This window comes from Oryzias latipes, chromosome 15, assembly GCF_053564925.1.
Source record: "Oryzias latipes strain Hd-rR chromosome 15, Olatipes_Hd-rR_3.1".
NCBI classification, from domain to species: Eukaryota; Metazoa; Chordata; class Actinopteri; order Beloniformes; family Adrianichthyidae; genus Oryzias; species Oryzias latipes.
In genome coordinates this window covers 20,219,050-20,240,242 of record NC_136251.1, presented here as the reverse complement: position 1 = coordinate 20,240,242, position 21,193 = coordinate 20,219,050, and the positions used below count along the sequence as shown (strand labels likewise).

The 21,193-nt window shown below is 36.2% G+C and overlaps 1 protein-coding gene across 1 annotated transcript in view; it reads right to left on the bottom strand.

Moving 5' to 3' along the window:
• The window catches only part of chrm3a (cholinergic receptor, muscarinic 3a), a 98,440-nt gene that overhangs the window by 50,395 nt on the left and 26,852 nt on the right, over positions 1 to 21,193 (bottom strand). Inside the window, exon 2 of the mRNA XM_011484363.4 lies at positions 19,045 to 19,159. The gene's annotated coding sequence lies outside the window, so the exon portion shown is untranslated. The remainder of the gene's footprint in view (positions 1 to 19,044; positions 19,160 to 21,193) is intronic.

Below are 21,193 nucleotides of genomic sequence, written 5' to 3'. Positions count from 1 at the left end.
ATTATAATTTATTTAAATGAGCGACTCGTCACATTTCAGGCTGGCACACTCGACAGTGTTTACAGGTTACTCCCCTAGGCCGGTTCAGTCAATTACCTCACCTGCTCAGCGTCCTATTTAAGCCCGGTGCGCAGTTGTTCATTCTCTTTCTTACCTTCAGCGCTCATTCGTTGCCCCTCCCTCCTCCCCGGCTTCCACCTGTGGGCTCTGTTAAGGGGGGTTTTTGTTACCCGAAAGTTTTATGGAAAATTATCTCATGGAATTGAACGGAGCCCTATGCCAAAACGAAAAGTTGTGAATGCCAACTTAAAGAATGTGAAAAATTAAGTTGTAAACAAATATTTCTTACTGCAAGAGTTGTCTGACTGAAATGTTTTTGTTTTAATCTGCAACCGTCTTCCTGATGACGTTAAGCAAGCTTTTACTTTGAAAATGATTAACCCCAAGCTGAAAAAAACATTTTTAAGTCACTGTATAGCAACTAGCAGTCTTTAATCTGAATTTTTCATTTCTATTCTTATTTGAAAGTGATTTTTAACATAGCTGATGACTTCACAGTTTTTATTGTACAGTTTTGATTCATTTTTAGCCCGTCTGCTTTTAATTTGCCATTTTTTACCCTCCAAAAATAGGGGGTCTTCAGAAAGTAAAAAGTCTTACTTTTTGTCTTGCAAAACAAAAAATCTCATCAATAAAGTCTTTGTGACTAGATTATTTTCGAAAAATAAGAATTCTTGGTAAGACCATTTTTCTCACCCCGTTGGCAGATTTAAATTGCCAAAAATTGGGTGGTTATTTAAAGAAAATTTACAAGGTAAGAATTTTTGCCTGTTTTGTAGCGCAATAAAGGTGTTTGATTTACGTTGCGTATGAATTGGGCTACACAAGTAAGTCACGAACATGCCTTGTATTTTTTTTTTTTTTTGAAGTTTTGCAATTGTGTTTGTGATTTTCTTGTGAAACCATCAACTAAAACAAACATTACTCCCTAATAAAACATATTGGTGTCAGTGTGCGGTTCAGATTATTGCACAACGCTCACCACTATGATCATTTGAAGTGGCCACGTGCCCCCTTCTGTTTGACCTAAAAAGCGAAATGTTGTAAAAAAAATGTATCTTGAGTTATCTCATTTTTACAATAAGGTACAATGAACGGCATTAGGGAAGAAGAAGACTGAATAATTAAGTTCCCTGTATACCTTGCATAATTAATTTCACGTTTTAGCCCTGTGAGATCAATGCAATCATATTCTCTTGGCATGCACAGCAATTTCCAAAAAGGTCACTGAGGTAGGAACCTATTGCTGTTCATTTAGGATTAATCTTAAGTGCATGCCACTTAGACTCCCAACATTTTTTTCCTGTAACACTTATCACTTATTCAGAGGATGTTAAATTTCTCCTCACAGTGTCCTCCTTTGCTTGAATTCACCAGATCCATGCGTCTTCTAGCACTGGAATGCAACCAAGAAAACACTCCCATGGCTAGTATTAATGTAATGGAAGCTTTCTGTGCCATCTGCCAGTTATAGGAATTGTTAGCACATATTTAAGCGTATGTAAAGAAGGGGAGTAAGATGAACAAGGAAATAAACAAAAATAAAGGAAAAATAGATTAAAAATGAGTTTATTTACATTGCATTTTCATTTTTACTGATAACTTTTTAGGGGGGTAAATACATTGTATTTTTTTGTCCTTGACACTGTCCTCTTCAATATATTTTCATTTGCTGCTGTGACAAAGCAATCTCCCCCATGGGATAAAAGTATGAAAAAAGTACATAAAACATCCAGCTAATAATGATATTTTTCTCACCTGCTGCCATTTCTTATAGTAACAGATGGGAGACATATAGAGAGAAATGTCAGGCGCAGGGGTTTTGCCTTTTTTTTTTGTGAAATCTGCAGGGATGAAAAATAATCCATAGAAGTGTCCTAATGTTGGATTTCAGATCAAATCACAGGAGTGCCTCTAAGGGAACCAGTTCTGCTTGATAAAAGGAGGTTTTATTGAATCCCAGCAGGACTTTGAACTGATCATGAATATTCAGACCTGAGCTGGGAACTTGAGGTGACCTCAGTATGTTTGATGGGGCTTAAAAATCCACTTTAACACAACACTGACTTCAGCAAATAACCAGGCACTCCTTACTCACACGTTAAACGGTGGGTGGACTCTCCGAGTTCTGTTAAGGCTTATATTAGTAAAACCCAGCTGGTTATTATTTCAGAAATGAAGTTTAAAAATTACATAATACTAATTACAGAGAGGTTCTTACCTCTCTGAAATTTAAGGTAAGTAACCACTCAATAGCAAAAGCCAAACTAAAAGGTTTAATGAGGCAAAACTGTATGGTATTTTTGGCTAAAACAAATCAGCGAGGAAATTACACTGGGCATCTTTGCGCTCAGCTAATCCCTATGGCATGCTGTTATTTTAGATGCTAGACAGAAGCAATGAGGGACTATTAAAGTAACATTTACTGAATCTGACAAATGGTTTGATGAGAGCAGAACAGCAGAGGAAGAGCACAAAAAGCAGTACAATTCAGTACTGGTCATAAAACTGATTAATATAAGAAAAGCACGTAAACAACAATCCTTACATAGAGTGATGAGATAATACCAATTAATACAAATTACAAACTAACAAACTATTTAGATCTCAAGCTAAGGAATGAAACAGTTTAAAACAGACTGAATGCGGTGTAGTGAGGAGGAACAGACACGTTTTTTTTTCCTGCTTTTTCCCCCATCCTGGTCAGACATTATCACCCTCAAGTTTGCAGCGTTTGGAATTGTGTGATTATTGTAACAATTTTCATCCACTACTGTTTTTGGTCCACATCTTGTGCGTGTAAAAGCTAACCATGCCAGAAATTTCAAACATCCTCAGCCTTTTTGGACTGCGTCTGGGGGACTTTTATAATGTAAAAACTAGCCAACATAAAATCACAAACTATAATGTATACTCAGATATTGCCCCCATTTGCATTTGTTTTTTTTCTTCTCTACTTGCTACAACCCATGTTAATTTTGTCACTGTTAAGTGTATTGACTGTATTTTTTCATCTTAAGGCAAAAAAAATAAATAAACAACTTATTTGTAAAAATCCGCCAAAAGATCCCTCACAGAAAAGTATAAACATTATTAATGCAATAGCTTTTCAAGTGGGATAATTTCCCTGTAACTCAATTATTTTAATTGATGATGACCAATAATAAATCTAATAGGGAAAAAATAGGAAAAAATAAGGATCTTGCAATTTTGCTTAGCATCTTTGTAGCTTTTGAAAAAAAAATTAAAAATAAGAACTTTGTACCATGTTAATATGTTTGCATTGAAGTATCTTAAAAGAGTGGCTCTGGCAGCCCCGTGACCCCGAAAGGGATAAAGCAGGTTTAGAAAATGAATAAAGGCATCAACAAGAATCAAAATGCAATGGAAATAATAAAGTTAGGATTAAACAGGGATTTTGGCATTAATACCAAAACTACTTTCAACGTTTACATTTAGAAGATGCCTTGAATACCAGTAGCTAATGAGATTGTCACAGTCACAGACACTCAAACATGGATGAGTGCAATAATAAGTCTTACTACAGAAAGAAGCCCATAAAAAATAGAACACAAACGTCCTTAAAATAGGTGGCTGGATTCCTGTAAACTGAATAGCTGGTAATAGACAGGAACTATGATGATGCTCATTAGATTAGAGCTCAACACTGTTGTTTATTCTCAGTATTCCAGTCATACTTGGAGCTGTGTTACAACAATTTACAGAAACTCCACTTATTTAGTTTCCATGTGGACAAAGATATCTAGTAAGCCCTTATCTACACAAAAACTGAGGGTACCTTCATGTATCGGATGAGTCTTAAGTCACTTTGCTCCAAATGTGATTTGCATGTCAAATTTGCCTCTCTTTTGACACGCTTCAAATTTGCCTCTGGATGCTTGTCTAAAAATGTGTTCATAAACTTGACGCTTCAGACGCGTGTGGGAGGAGCTCCAGCCTGAAGGTTTTAGCCTGATCTCTACATGGAGCAGTGTCTGTGTTTATCTCATTTAGATAATAATAATAATAATAATAATAATAATAATAATAATAATAATGATAATAATAATAATAATAATAATAATACATTTTACCACAATTTCAAAACCAAACAAAGGTGAACCTGTCACAAGAATGATTTATTAAAGTTAATGAAATAAATCATTTTTTAAAACAATTTTAATAGTTGAAAACAATAAGCTCTTTAAAAAAGTGAAATAGAAAATGTGAAATGAAAACGGTGGATAAACTCTGGTGTGTGCAGCAGACAAGGATAACTGCTCTCAATCCAGTCAGAAAAGTTTACAAGTTGGTGACTTTGCTATTACAAATAGATATTATAAAGGAAATACTTTGTATTCGATGTAGGTCATGTACACTTTACAGTACCTGGTCCAGGACTATCGTCTGGTTTGTCAGGGAAGAATGTAAGGGGTGTAAGGGATGCTAAAAAAACAAACAAAAAAAATTTGTGTCTGTTTTCTAGGACATAGTTTCGGCAGGAGTTCATCAGATATTCACCAAGTAGTGAGCGGGACTGATGGCGCAGAGTAACCCTGCCTCATTTCCCATCATCCCTTTGTTTACACTTTCTCCTGCTAGCTTACAGTCCCTCACAACCCCAACCTAACATTACCAGTGCAACAAAAAAAAGCGAGCAATATTATAGCTATCCAGCTAATCAGTTTAGTATCAGATATCAGCTCAGAAAAATAAAAGACATAAATTGATTCATTTGTCTCCAAGTGGACATATCAGAATGCAGCAGAGCAGGGAGCTTGCAGGTGGGTGGATCAATCTGAGTCTCGATAGTATCAATACCAAGGTGAAGTATTGACACTAGCTTGATGATATTAATACCTTCAATACTTTTGTTGCAGTTGTTCTTAAATAAGTACAGTGATGATGTTGAATTTACTTACAGAGTTCTTGTGATAATGGAGTTATGGAGTCTTTCCGTTTGCAGTGTTGCCAGATAAATAAATGCATAATTTGAGCAAAAACCTGCCAAATTCTAGCAGAAAAATACCCAATCTGGCATCCCTGTCTGTCTGTGTAAACAGCACCCCCCCCCCCCCCCCTGCTGCTGCTCACACCTTGCCCCTCCTTTTCCAGCTTCATCGGAGTACACCATGAAAATACGCCATGAAAGAGCCACATATTTGCACGCAATGGCAGGATGCTAACCCTGTGATTACTTGGAATCGGATCAATACCCAAATTCCTAGTATCGCCCACCCCAACTTGTGGCACAGTGTGACATTTACACTTTTACTTAATTAAAAAAAAAGCTGAACACTTTCTCTATAAATGACAATTAACCCCCAAATATGAGAAGATATTTTTTACTGAGGAGAAAATCTAGAAGATAAAAGACTGTCAGGGGATAAAAGCCTAACTGGGGAATAGATAATTGGCAGCATTAACTTCACGAGATCCAAGCCGATGCAAAAAGGAGGGGAGTAATGTGATCCATCCAACGAATGCTTTCTGGGTTTGATTCAAATAGCCACATTGAAGTTTTAAGCGCACTCAGACAAGATGGATGACAACTTAAACATGCAAGTTCATTTCTGTTCGCCACAAAGTGGAATAATTCCCCACCATAGATGTCGATGGCATGACATGGTGGGTAGTAGACTAAAAAAGCTTAATTAATCACACAGTCTTAGACATGCTGCACATCTGAGAGCAGACTGTGTATTTAGCAGACAGAAACAAAGGCTACGTTCACACTGCAGGGCTTAATGCTCAATTCCGATTTTTGGAAAAAATCCGATTTTTTCGCAAGGCCGTTCCGCTTCCAATTAAATGTGAATTTTTGTGATCTCCTATGTGACCGGGAAAAGACCCAGAATTGACCCCCATGCGCAAAAGAGTACTCAACTTGAGTTTGGCCTGTAGAGCTGTCACCCCAAATATGAATCAAATCGGTGAGCTCGCTTCCCTTCCACTGACTGGTCTCAGCAGCATCATCCGCCATGGTTGATGTTTATGTTCTCGTTCCCGCCTACTTCAATGCAGAATTACGACTTTTGTAGTGTCTCGATGACGTACGGGTCAGATTCATGTGGCCTGGCCGGTCAGACTGCAGTCGCATTTCAAAAGATCGGATATGTATCGGATTCAGGACCACATACCCAAGTGGCCTGGGTCACATTTACAAAATATCGGATCGGTGTCGTTAAGACTGTCATGAAAGGATCAGATACAGGTCGCATAGGGGCATAGGGGGTGGGAACGTAGCCAAAGACCGCAGAGCCTAATTATTTTGCTTGCATTAACTACATAATAACTAATGACAAATCTGTTGAAATATGAAACTTATAGTCTGGAGATGAGATAAACACTGAGGGTGATTTTGTTAATGAGACCACATTTACTCTTGGCTGCTTTAAAGTGAATTACACCCAAATGGAATGACACTGCCGAAAATCAGACAAAGGGGATAGGTCTGGAGGATAAGTGTGATGCCAGCTGCATCTGCTTCAGGTGCAGAAGTTTGTGCGGTATTATTTGATTGTTAAGTTGTGAGCCAGGTTTGTTAGTAAGTTGTTTTGTTTTTTTCTTCATTAGGTTCTACTGTGTGCCTCCAGATGCTGTTGCCATTTGCTCCCCTGCCAATCAAACGCTACAGCAGAAGGGCAGCTTCTGAGACGCTTTACCTTTATCCTGGAATGTAATTTCATAACAGCCCTGGGCCTTAGGGTGCCTGTGTGCATTTGTGCAAAAATAAAAATGTCAGTTTTGTAGCATCTGCCACTCAAAATGAATGCCTAATGGCTGAATTTAGGGGAAGAAGGAGGAAGTTGTATAAATTGCCCTGATTGGATGAACATTTTCAGACACATTGACCTATGAAAGACCGTTTACAATGAAGTCTACAAACAAACATCTTCTTGAAGGAAATTGCAGGAAATTTAGGGCCCCGAAAATATAGGAAAATAAATCACGAACCATGGCACCAGGAGTAACGGGTTGTTGCACCTACAGAGAAACTCTCAATAACAGCAGGTACACTGAGCAGGAAACACCTCCAGGTTACCAAACAGGTCAGTAAAATTGGTTTGAAAGCATGGCGGATTTAAGGGACCAACATTATTGACCTATTCAGACTCACAACATGATAGTTTTCAGGTGAAAATAGACAAATGCTGTTCCAGAACAAGTATTACAATAAAAAAGTAACTTTCACTTGTTTAAAGGAGTCAGTTTAAAATGCCAGCTGATGTTTGCTTAAAAATATTAAATATGAAAATATTATATGTATGACAGCATTGAAGCTGTAAATAGGGTTAGAAAGTATGTGATTATTAAATGCAGGATCTATTTATTACTCAGGTGGCAGATGATGATTCGCTTGGGACTTTTTGCAAAAAGTAAAAAGAAAAGTAACAACAGTTTATGATAAAAACAACTGTTTTTAAACTTAATAAATCATAACAGTAGCTGAAATACTGCAGAAAAAAATATTATCAAAAAAAGTAAACATTTAAACAGATTAGTTAAAACCATTGCAATTAAATAAACATTCAGAGCATTTCATTCACTTGAAGAAGAAAATATGAAACATTCAACACATCTTTTTTTTTCCCTAAACATAGCTGTGGAGCTTTTATGGATCCACTGAGTTCATATTTTTTTCTACCAGTTTTTCTTTTTTATTTATGTTTTGTAGCTAAATTGAGATGTTCCATAGAGATTCATTGATGTGGGGAAAAGTAATGATGTAAACCTTTCTGACTCAGCAGAAATAAGATTGTTTGAGGACTAAAGTAATAGCATCATTGTCATGAGACTATCTGCATTAATGGACCACATTTGTATGCCGACAGTAATTGACATAACGTCAGAATTTCTCTTTTACAATGCTCAGAAATGTTAAAAGTAGAGGTATTTTAGTTTTACTTAGCAACTTTAACAGCAATTACTTTCATTTTTAATTAAATCAAACACATTATGGTCTTGAGGGCAAACAAAAAAGATTTGACTTAAGTCAAATGCCAGATCATCTTATTTCTATCACTTCAGGGTTCCTGTCAGGTTTGGGTAATAGGCAACAAAATGTATTTTTTTCTTAAGTGATGGTACACGGAAGAGACAAGAACATCATCATCTTGAGCATGGGCTGTGGTTCAGGTTTAAAATGTGGCAAAAATGCAGTCCATCTGTTACCAACTGAAGCAAAACCTCTGATAGCTTACAAGAAGCAACATTTCGTAGATTTCAGTTGAGTACTGTCTCTCATTAACTGTGAACTGCGCAGCAGTAGGTTATAAACCAAGCAATATTTTAGGTGCATACACCATGTAATATTAAAATGTGGGCCTGGCTGAGAAAGACAAAACCAAATTAGTTACATGCACAGCTAAATGGTTCACACACACATATATATATATTTATATATGTGTAAATAAAAGAGCAAGATGAAAGAAATACGTCAAATTAAAGGCCCCAATTAAAACATGTTTTTCCAAATGGACATTAACAGATAAACAAAGCATTACACATTCATCATTACAGGGGTCAAACGAACACCTGCAGTGATAATGACTTTAAAAAAATACTTGCACGCTGTTAAATTAAGGTCTACAGGTTAGCTACCTCTTGCCTACAGGGTTAATTGAAGAAACACCCAGCGAACATGATGGCTGCTATGAAACTGGTGTTGTTTCAACTTGTCACATCAATTATCCAGCTTTTGAAACAGTCTCAGCGAAGCTCACATCATTGTGATACATAGTGCACTCAGAGCTGCCAGCAACCTTTTCCCCTCCTTTTGCTTATCACACATTATATTACAGCTGCAGACATGAAAACGTTATAAGAAGGACCTTTACCCGTAACCATCTGTCTGAAGGAGCTATTCTTGCCCCAGTTATATTTCAGATCGGAGTCATCATTAGACAAAACAATCATTTATAGGAACAGACAGTGGAGCGAGAAGACGGCCTCAATTCACGTCATGGAGAATTTCATCCATCCACATTGCATTGCTGATTCTGGCACAGATTAGCATAGCCTGTAAAGAATTGATGATATCACTAAAACAGGCTATACTAATTAAAGCCAGAATCATCAATTCAGGTCTTCGGACACCTTGACTCCTAAAATGAAAGAGGTGAAGCTAAAGCTGGGAAAATTTCACATGTTAGCATGAGAGTTAAAGAAAATGAGTGAAACATAGCATTATGTTTCAGACAGTTGCTTTATCCAGAATCAAATGTAAAAAAAAAAAAAAAAACATTTCCTTTATCATTTTTTTAATGAATTGATGCAGCATGTTTTTAAATCCTTGTTTGTATATAGAGAACATTCATTACACCTCAGGGAAGTAAAGAAGTAGAAAAAGGGGCCCAAAAACAGACACTTCCTTGTTTTATAACTGGGGCCATGTGCACTGAATTTTATTGTAAATGGTAACTTGTACAAAATGCCCTGGTGAGAAAAACAAAAAACAAAAACAAAACAAAAAACCTAGGGACCATGTGAAGGAAAAACTCAGTAAAAATAGGAATTTACTGGTTAAACAGGAACAACAACATCAAAGTCAAGCAAGTGTATAACTGTTTATATTTTTGGAAAGAATAATGAAGAATAATCTATGCACAAGTAGTCAAAGAGCTGTCCTTGATCTCCTCATTAGAACCAGGATGAGCCTTGTGTAAATAATGCAATGATCCAATCATTGTGAAGAGTTACATCACTTTTGTGAGAAGAGTGAATTTAAGCACTTTGCTTGGTGCTATCACTTCACCACATTGTTAAGATTTTCAGAAAATAATATGTAAATGTGCAAGATAAAAGGCCAAAAGTGGATTATTAGCTAAGCCGAGTTTAAATTGTTTTCTTGTGTCAACAAAAAAGCTGGATGTTTAAGTAATTGTTTGCAATCTATATAAAAAGTCAAAAGACTTTTTAGCAATTTTGAATGCCTTTTTAAAGCTCATAATCATTCTTAATTACAGACCTGATTTATAAAAACCCTGATAAACTGAATGCCCCTCATTGCAAAGTCAATAACAGGTTCCAAGGTACAGAAATGTCCTGTTTTGGACCACTGGGGACCTAAAAAACACAAATGTTCCATCCTGCTGCATACCTTACAATAGTTAGATGATAGTATCACCTAAGTCTTAAACTTACATACCAAAGTAATGATATTTCCAGTGTTTGGCTTGACTTACTGAAAGATCTGAGGATAAAACCCAAGAATAGTTTTCATAAAAGACTCAAATCTCAGCCCTGTATCTCCCGTTAGCGGCTTGGCAAAAGTAGAACCTACAATCTTTTATTTTTTTTATCATAATAAGGTATATCTGAGATTCAATGCAATTACAGCTTGCAGGTTCTTCACATCATTGTGACCCATTCCTTGATTTCTATCACAGACTTTCTGAGGGGAATCAAATTCCTTGGAGGTTGTAAAAACCTAATAACTAAAATGCCAAGACAGAATTTCAAAGGGTTTAAAGAAAAGGAAAATTGAGTTATTACTTAATATCTAAAAACATTTGTATATGTCGTATCCTTCTGATCATTCTTTTACTTTGAAAGTCCTCTAAGGTATTTTGCCACTGAATTTGTGAAAAGCACTGGATTATATAGCAAGGAAAGTGTAATGCAGGCTCTACTCTTCATTTGAGCGTGTGTGGTTTAACAGTTAAAAGCTGCTGTAGACACTGCAGATAAAAACTGCTTGAGTATACCGCTGTTATTACCTAAAGGGCACAGGAATGTATAGTGGCATTTCTTTGAAAAAAACGACAAGAATCCACACACAGAACAATTTTGAGCTTTGCATAGATGGAGTAAATCTTGTGCTTAGATGAAATGCCATTATAACATTGAGGCTACGTTCAAGGTTTCCTGTCTTCAATAAGTGTTTGTACATTGGGGCATGTCATTCATAAATCCAAAATGTGGAGATCTAGAGATTATTAACCTTTTTTCTTTGTACAAAACAGACTTTAATATTTGATAAAAGGTGCCTTTAGGTGGTCCACTGCAGGATGGTGCACATTTATTTTCAACCATGCAAAACAAAAACATGTCCAATCATGAATCATTTTACAACCATTACTGACTGAACCTATCTAGAATCTATCTGAATCAACAACTTTATTCCAACTATTATAGTCCTAATTTTACCACTTATTTTTACTGCACTAATGTTTGTGTATGTGTGTGTTTTCTGCAGCTACATCCTGCTCTGTACAGCTTTTATTGCTTTGCAAATTTATTGCAGTTTTGAAATCAGTCCATTGTTTCTACAATGAAGTTACAATGAACTTCTTAATATAAATATAACCTGTAGCAATGTTTTATGTATTGTAAGGCAGCATTGGCTTTTAGTTAGGATTTTTAGAAGTATAATCTAAACTCTAATACTGCTTTCTTTTCCAAAGCTTGCACCAGGTTTACATGCCTAGCTTGCAGTGTACTGCACAATAGGAAGTTGATCATGCTCAACTCTATGACAGAAAGATGAAAAGGTCCTGTGGCTGTCAAACAAGCCAATTTAATCAATTAATACTGGCCCTGCTTCAGATATATATATATATATATATATATATATATATATATATATATATATATATATATATATATATATATATAGCATTTATATACAGATATAGCAGACTAAGGTGACAGTGGTGCCTGTAGTAATTGGAGCACTCGGGGCAGTAACCCCAAGCTGGAGGAGTGGCTACAACAGATACCTGGAAAAACCTCAGACCTCTCAGCGCAGTGCTAGAAACAGCCAAGATACTACGCAGGACCTTCAAGCTCCATATATCGTTTTTTTTTTTTTTTTCTATTTCTACCTGGTTTTAGCCGACCATAATAATCACATCCAATCCAAATGTGTCTACCTGAAAAATGACACCTTCTGTTGTCTGGACTAATGCATACCTCATAAACGAATCCTGGTTTGGGAAGCTCCTCTACTGTGAGGATGTTCTGTTTTCAGGTTTCTGGTTTCCCTCAGTCACACTTCCACTAAGTTTTAGTTTCTCTACAGCTGTTTCTGTTTCAGTTAATTACTAATCACTCGACTGAAGCTCATACTTTTCAGTTTCTCAGTGTCTACTCCACCATTTACTACTTTTACACCAGAGATGACGCCACAGATACTTCAATAACAATCACTATTTGACATATTGTAAATCTTTGACCATCTGATTCTGAAGCAGAGAAAAGAGGTACAAAGCTATATTTCACACACCCACAAAGCCGCTTTTCTCCGCGACAGAGTCCATTGATTTACGTTGCTTGCATAAACACTTTCCTTTTATAAAGTGTTGCATTTCAGCGCAAAGGCTGCTTTTCTGCACTTCAGAATCCGCTAAAATTGCGTTACTTGCAAAGACAGTTGAAGAGTTAAAGTAGTCGACAGAATGTAAACACTGGAGCTAAAGCTTCCGTGTTAAACGGTTCACCATCAAGTATTTTTTTTTTTTTTTTTTTTTTACAGTTTAGCTTTATTATGTTTTAACTAAGCTGTTTATGTCTCATCTATGATCAGCTAATAATATTTTAGTTTCTGCCAAGCCACATCTCTTCCATTAGGGTCCTCTTACTCACCGCCATTTTTTCACTCTCCAGCCAAGTCATTCCTCCTTCAGCCTTCCCCCTGTCCATCCTCTGGCACCACTGGCACCAAACTGTTTTCTTGACTACACAGAGTTCTTCTTGACAACCATAAAGTATCGCTACACCCCGGCCAAAATGTCTATTTACTAACTCACTATAAACACAGAGTTTCATTCAAGTCGTCACACATGTAATTTTGTAATTTTATAGCCTCCCAAAATAGTCTGAACTGCAAATCCTTGATGGCTGTGCAGTTTTGTTTCATTTTCATGTGTAGTTGTTCATTACACTTACATCTCCATGACAGCTTTCATGATCGAAAAATTATAGACCAGCGATATAATTCTGATCAACTATGCAGTGTTGGAACAGAAACTGTGTATAGCATGGAAATGCAATGACAGCCCACACAATACCTTTATTCAATGTTTAACACATAGAGCACCAAGAATAGACACATTTGCTCTCAACAACTTGCCCAGCCTTGTTCCAGTCGATTTCCTTCGTGTTAAGATCACACTTTGAGTGTGACTGAGCCATTTACATCTAGTAAAACTCAATTGTTCTATAATTTACTGTGTTTTTGTGACCTTAACAAGTCTTAGTTAACATTTTACTTTACTGTCAGTCAGCACTCTTAAAATCGTGTACAAAGATACAGCATGATATGAACTGACGCAGTTTCTGACAGCAGTGTACTATAGATCTCTGTAGTTTTCACAGTATTCTGCTCACCACAAATAATTGATGATGTTTGAATATTATACAACTTTTTCAACTTATAACTAAGGCAGCAGCAGTCTATAAGGGGTCAGTGCAGGGTAGGTATCCATTAAAATTCTTGTCTAAACCAGGTGATTGTTTTTTACTGATTTCAGTTTTTTTTTAGACCTATTAAAAATTTGAACACGAGCAGAGATAACTTGCTTATTATGTTTTCAGCAGTGCTTACAAAACACATTTTCTGGTTGGCTAAAAACTTCACAAACTGAATCTACAAATAAAATGATTTATTTTTTTTCCCACTGGAGAAAACAGAAAGATACTGGAATCTGAAAATCTGGATCTGGAAAATGTATGCAGCAGATACAACTGTGTGTTCTGGCAACTAAATTCATTAAGAGCTAAAGTACGGTGGCCCTTAAGTGCAAATCACACCAACAAATCACTTAACGCAAAACCATATTAAAGATCCCAACAGCGATTTTAAATGTGAAATGAATACGAAAAAACAAAACAATTAAAAATTCTGAAATCAAGCCAAATAGCTTTCGATTGAAACAAAGGACAAACGTCAGCGATGTCTCATAGTTCCTACTTTTGTGCAAAGAAAAAAAAAACATCTCAGAAAGCAAAATTAATTTCCAGAAATCACAATGAAATGTTAAAAAAGGAAACAAAAGAAGAAACCGGAAAATGTTCCATGGGACATCGCAGATTGAAAGACGGCGTTTAAAATTATGGATAATTTCAACCGAAAGCTATTTAGCCTGAAACAATACTGGACTAAGCATGAATATAGTGTTATTACTATGCAGACATTGAAGAAACAATTTAAAAAAAAACTCATCATCCAATCAATAATTTCAAATAGTACCTACCTTTTCTGGTTTCTTTTTGTGTTTCATTTTGAAATATTTCATCTTGATATCTAGCTAACGTGTTTTCTGAAAGGTTTAATTTTTATATATATTTTTTTTTGTAATAAAGTTCTGGTCTCTGAAATACCTCCGGACCACCTTACCAAAGAGCTGAACACTTCCTTTCAATTCTTTGGTATAAACTTTGGCTAGTAACTATTGAGGAAAGCTGTTCGTGACCAACAAGTCAGTTAATGTGAAATAAAAAAAATTAAAAAAGGTTTTGAAAATCATTTTTAACACAGAATCTTTTAGGACAAAAAGTGTCAAAGAGACCCATTTAGAACTGTCATGCTTTGACTTTCCAAAGCAAAAACAATTATGGGTATTACTTTATTTATTTTTTTATTATCTTACAATTAAGTCAACTGAGTCTGCAGCTCCAAGGGCAGAAAAGCAGAACCTAAAGCACCAAGGTTGTGATGAAATGCTGCATGTGACTCAAAGGGATAATTGCTTTGGCATAATAGGACAGGTTTGAGAATTGAAGTTTAGCACTGGCCGTATGGCAATCTTCCTGCAGCAGGAAAATCCATCACTAAGAAGACAGATCACTGAGGAGCAAACACATTGACATACAGAGGCAGAGATTTCAGCCACAGCAGCCTTTGAACAAAGCAGTCAGCAGATGAGTTTGTTAAGTACATGGATGGGACTTGGCAGCATGGCTGGAGACCAAATTAGGCTCATTACATGCAACGTCTGTGCCATTATCCCCTAAACCTTAGAGCTCCAGTTAGAGTGGGAATAGGCAGCAAGAGAATTTCTTTCAAAATATAAAACTTCACAGCTGTTGGGGGGGGGGAGCAAACAGTTTTTGTATTCAAGCACCACTCGAAAGTCACAAGGTAATGTCTCTGGGTGTATATTTTAGATGCAATGACACTGCTTTCATTCTTGGCATGACGATGCCTATAAGACCTGACACCAGGATAAAAAGTCATCAGACACAATGTCACGGCTGCAGTTCTTCACAACCCCAGCTCTGGTCCTTTTCCTTTCTGTAATACCCATGACATCTTCAATCTGTCCAGATGCTTCACATTGTACCCACAGGGTTGCTCTAGCTCAGCAGCGACTCTGTGAGGTTATGGATTTCCCAACTAAAGCAGCTAATAAGAATGGCCTCAAAAGTTCTTGAAGATCTGAATTACATAGATATTGAATATGTTTCATTTTCTTATGTGAAATCATGTTTAAATACTTAACTTCTCTTTGATATCAAAAGGAAAAAAAAAGGACCAGCAGGGTAGCAGGTAAGTAAATGTGTTCTCCTTTACATACTCTACATTCTCTACATTTATAGGTTAGTAGATATCTGTCAATAAGAGCATGATCTTTAATAGAAGTTTTAATGTGCAGTATTGTATCAAAAACGATATGATGAACAAATGTTTTGTCTCAGAAGTTAAGGTGAGCTCTCATTTCTTATTTAACGTGGCAGGAGCCTTGTCTGCTTCTACAGTCTGACTATCTCAGATCAAGAACAATCTGTCTCTCCCAACCAACCGAACAATAAAAATTAAGAAAAAAAATGAATTAGTGTGTGCAGACTGAAACAAGATGCGTACTGCATATCAGGATGCAACAGGTCTAACAGATCTTTAGCTGGATGTTTTGTTTAGGTTCAGGATCAAAACCTTTTCAGTCACACTGGCAACAAAAAGCAGAACATTCTTATGGAATGTAGAGGAAATGTACATTTACTTAGTCAATGTTCAAGCAAAATGTTAATTTTCATGTAAAGATATTCAGTAAATCTGCAGTGATGCATGACAACATCAACATAGAAATATGAAGGTTCAAAGGAAATTGAGTATTGATGACAAGGCATAAAGGGTATGATTAGTAAATGTTCAGAAGAAACTTTCTTCAGAGTTTAGATCTAGGATGCTAAATAATTTGTTATGATGACTAAAACAAATATGGTATTAGTGTCTAATTAAACAATTTGTCATTCAAATCCAAATTTGCATATTTATTAAAAATATGTCCATTACGTAATTCTATTTCAAGAGTAATTCATTTTATTTAATTAATGCTAAGAATTAGCTTTACAGGACTGAGGTTGAATGTTTTTATATGGCTGAAATATTATAATATAAAGCCTAACTTCCTAATGAAGTCCCCCTGGACTGGTGCCTTCACAGTTTTTTTTTTTACCTTTTGTTCCCACAAAGCTTTCATCAACTCAACTTTTTTATTCAGCAAAAATGGATGAGATGATGACAGAGACTAAAAGATGTCTGTGGCTTCAAAAATAAGTAAAAAGGAAAAGATTCTCTTTGCAGTTACAACAAATTAGCACATTCTGAAGCACTGTAATCTCTATAGAGTTGAGTAAGTAATACATTGTTTATTTACCAAGTATTCCTTATGGATTCCACCCAAGACTGTAAAGTGTGACCCAAGTCGCTGGTAAAGTTGATTTTTTGTGGAGTTTTTCAAATCAGATACGCTTAATTGCGATACGTCGTCATGTGAGAATCACAACATGTCTTTGGCTAAAAACTTTAAACTATGTTCCAAAATAATTACTTTTTTTTCTTTTTTTAAACAATATTGATATTGTGTCAAAGCTTTCAGATAAGTTCTAAGTTCCTGTAATGATCTCACCTTGAACAGTTTTCAAACAAATTAAATTTTGCAAAATCATATGCAATTGTAAAGCTAGTGCATGAAACTGTAGATATTGTCCAATTACTTGGAAAGAAAAGTTTGGAAAACTGATTAGACAAAATCAAGACAAGTTATGCAGGTAATCCTAATAAAATGTTCTCTTTTGAAATGCTAGGATTGGAATAATCTGATTACTGTTGTGGATAAGCTTGTACACGGACCGTGAATCCTCTAAACTCTTCACTATGTGGCAGCTTCACAAAGTTCCTCTGTCCCATTGTTTTAAAGATTAATGATCCCTGCCTCTGGCCGGTTTAATTTGAATGCATTTTCTGTGCATGTTTCACTTAAACAAAGTGTAATGATTACAACTTGAGGTTCTCCGCAGTCTCACTAATGTCTGATATCAATCATCATTTCAATGCAAGACCTAATAGATCCAACAGCCAGCCTTGGCCTGAGGCTGATGCATACTATATAATCAGCTTTAAGGTGATCTTTTATCATAAAGTGGGTTTTGTTGCTTTTCAACCACTAAAAGGCTTATTAAACTGCCATGAAGCTTAGAGGTCTAATTGTAGCACTCATATAGACTTAGTGTTTTACGATTGCTGCCGCATGTTACAGAACAGATTTTGATGTAAATGTTTATGCATAATGATTAGCACTTACATGAATGATATTGTTTTATGTTAGTTACTATGCACCCTCAGCTGTATTCATGTTTGTAATACCATGTTTATTAATAGCATATTGATTCTAAAAAAAAGTACCAAACTATTTAACCTGTGAGAACATATATCTTCAGGCAACACAACAGAAATGTTCACATTAATTTCCACTGCAGAGGACGTGACCCACATCCCTTTGTGTTACAGTTATGATTTGCCTTCAATAATATCCCTGATGTTCTCTTTTCAAATCAAGCCACTGACTAGAAGCAACTAGACATGATGCATTTCCCGAGCTCTCCGTTCCTCTGCTTCTAATAACATTACCCATTATCATAAAGAGCATCTACAGCATTACCATAAGTCTAAGCAGTGGTAGAAGGATCAGTGTTTTCATATTGTGATTATTGTTGCCAAGCTATTGTAATTAGTGTTATTGCTCCTGTTGCTAATGTGTGTTGTGTGCACATGCCTTTTCTCAGGTAATAACTTACAGATGGTTTTCAACTTCTGCAGGCTTGCTGCCCTAAATGGGCCACGAATGATCATCAAACAGCTGGAAAGCACATCAACATAAAGATAAAAACAGTCTTCAGTTTTAAAGGGACATTTTTAGTTTAGATCACTGCAAACGTTAACTCCCCATTTCTGCTGGTTTTCAGTCACTTCAAAAATATATTTCTCTCAGATGGCTGTTGTTTGTCTAAATACTTTATCTAAGTCTATTAAGCTCATAATTAAAGTCCTATTGTCTGTTCGGCGCATTGACAATTTAAAACTACCCATTATCATAACTCTAGAGATATAACTTCCTACTAAAGTGGCTACTCTGTTTTATGTCCCAGAACAGCAGAGCTATATTCATTGAAATAAAAACAAAACAGAAAACAAAACGTGATTTTGGTGCTTGAGTCCACATAACTGCATGGCTTAACTCTGACATGATGTAGTTGCTTTGTCCAGCATGTGCATTACCCGCAATTTGTAGGATTCTGTGACATCACAGGCCCTGATCAGATTATAAATATTCAACCTCTCTTTGTTTGTAGTATACCAAGCTACAGTTTTAAAGTGAATCAGTTCAACTTTAGCCAGAAAAACATGCATATGTAGCAAAGCGACGAACCTTGTATTGTGTAATTGTCATTAAAGCATTCAGTAATTATTTAAGGTTTCTTTCACACTGAGATCGTCCTGCAGATTTGATTGGAATAGAGAACAATAGAAAGTTTTACATCTTTATTTGCTTTCACACAAGCTTTGATCCTTAGAGAATAACATAAAGCATGGTAAAGAAAACTTGATCATACCCCTGATCTTATTTTTATTAGGCACACGCTTCATGTGACAAGACATTTTCCACATAAGGATTCCCACTGCTTCAAACATAGGGAAATGTGTTAAGGTTGTAGACAGAGGTAAAGATCATCTAAAGGATCCTCTTACTGTTAACTCACCAAACTCTGAGGGGAGTCAAAATGTCTGGAGGTCACCTTTCAGCAGTGTGCCTCTTGGTGTCCATGCTGTCTACTGGGGGTGCTCGATTATCCTCCTCCAGCCGGATCATGGCGTCTGAGTTGCAGACAGAGAGCAGGAGGGCAAAGAGAGAAGGAGACAAAAGGAGAGAATTGTCAAAAATATGTTTCCAAATTTGGAAGTGGAGCATCCAAAAGGGTAATTTTCAGTATTTGGAACTAAGGTGAAACTTCTGCAGGTTGGATGAGCTAAAACACATAAAAAATGCCATTTGAGCCTAAATAAAAGATATTTTTCAACATGAATTACATATTTTTCATAAAGAGAAAGCAAAAACCTTCGAACACCACCTTAAATGTTTTTTTTCATGTGTATTCCTGCCAGATTGCTCCTGTTGCTCACTATAATACACCTAGTCAGCATGAGCAAGGTCAAAACCTTTTTTCCCCCTCTATGCTTTATTTGTGCAATGTGTTTTAATCAAGGATCCGCACAAGTTATGTGGCTACCATTCCTTACTGCATAATATCTGTCAAAGGGAAGAATGGCATGTATTCATGTCTAGGGAAGTGTTCATGCCTTATATAGTCTGAGACTCAGAGAGATGCCTGATGTGCATAGCTGGATGTAGCCAGGGGCTAAGGAAGGAGACCTTTTGAGAGCTCATTAAAATGGTCTTCAATTCTTAAGAGACAAACATGAATGCACAACAAAAGAATGAGCTTTCTATTAAAAATGATCCAAAGAAATGGAGCGGTTCCCAGGCTGAAAATAGATTAATTAAAAACGGACGTCATGTCTGGCTCGGCTAAACAAAAACAAAAAAAAAACTGACAGCGTGAGCTGGTCAAGGTTGGGGCTTGATCTCAGTTTAAGGTAATTCACAGACCTACATTTAAAATTTAACGCTTGAACACTAGTCTCTATTTTTTTTGTTATCGGTACAAATTACAACTTAACAGGTCAAAAGATGAAACATCCCTTATTCCAAAAGGAAGCTCCATGACATTTACGAGCAAAGATGATTCTTTTCTACCTTTTTTTAGTAACACTGACATTTTTTGCTGTCTGCTGGGAGATTAATTAAGACAAAATGTGGAATTTAAATACAAAATAGCAGCTGTCTTTTAAAATTTTTTACAGGCATCCAAGTAGGATGCAGTATTTCATCCTAATATCACTGACCTCACTTGGTCTCTGCTAAGTTGCAGGCGAGTACTCAAAAAGGCCAGAAAAAGGACAAGACCATTTCCATTTTGAAGTTTTAATTTGAATTTTTGTAACACTTGATCCCAGTTAAATATGGTAATAATGAAATACAACTTTTCTACAATGAAATGAAATAATTACATAGATTGAACACGTACAAGGACTCATCACAAGAGTAACAGCTTGTATCAAAGTGCAGGCAAAAAGGGCTTCTTTAACGCAGAATTGTAGGATCTAGTTCCTCATCTAACAATAAGTTCTTCTGTGAGATAAATGTTAAGGTCTTGGCTTCAAAATGTGAGAGTACGGCTATTAAAAGAAAAACTTGGCATTGTGCAAGCAACTATGCATCTGTCTGACAGCATTTGGAAAAATATGATGGTAAATCTGAAAACAAGGTCACAATGCCACACAGCAGAAGTTCAAAATACCAGAAAAAACTTCCACTCTGCAGGAATTTGTTTTTAGTTCGTTATCTAACTGTGGGCGTCTTTTTATCATGAAATTACAGTAACTTCTTACTATTTATGTTTGCATTAATATAAATTGGAAAACTCTAATGCAACTTCAAACTTGTGATCATATGTGGAGGATTTGTATCTTTACCATACCATACATTCTCTTTTTCATTTTTTCTAAATATGTAAAATGCTGGCCCTGCGACAAAATGGCGACCTGTCCAGGGCGTTCACCAGCCTTCGCCCACAAGTTTCCATGATAGGCCTCAGCAGCCCCGCTTAGAAGATAAATGAATGAATGAATGTAAAATATGTAAATCCTGCCCTGCTTGTGTTTATAGTCAAAATTTGAGGAAACTAATCAGGAAACCATTGAGGGAAAATTGGCTGCGATGTTTTGGACAACAAACTTCATCTAGGTTCTCTTTCTACAGCATCCTCACACTAAAATAGTCTAAGAAAA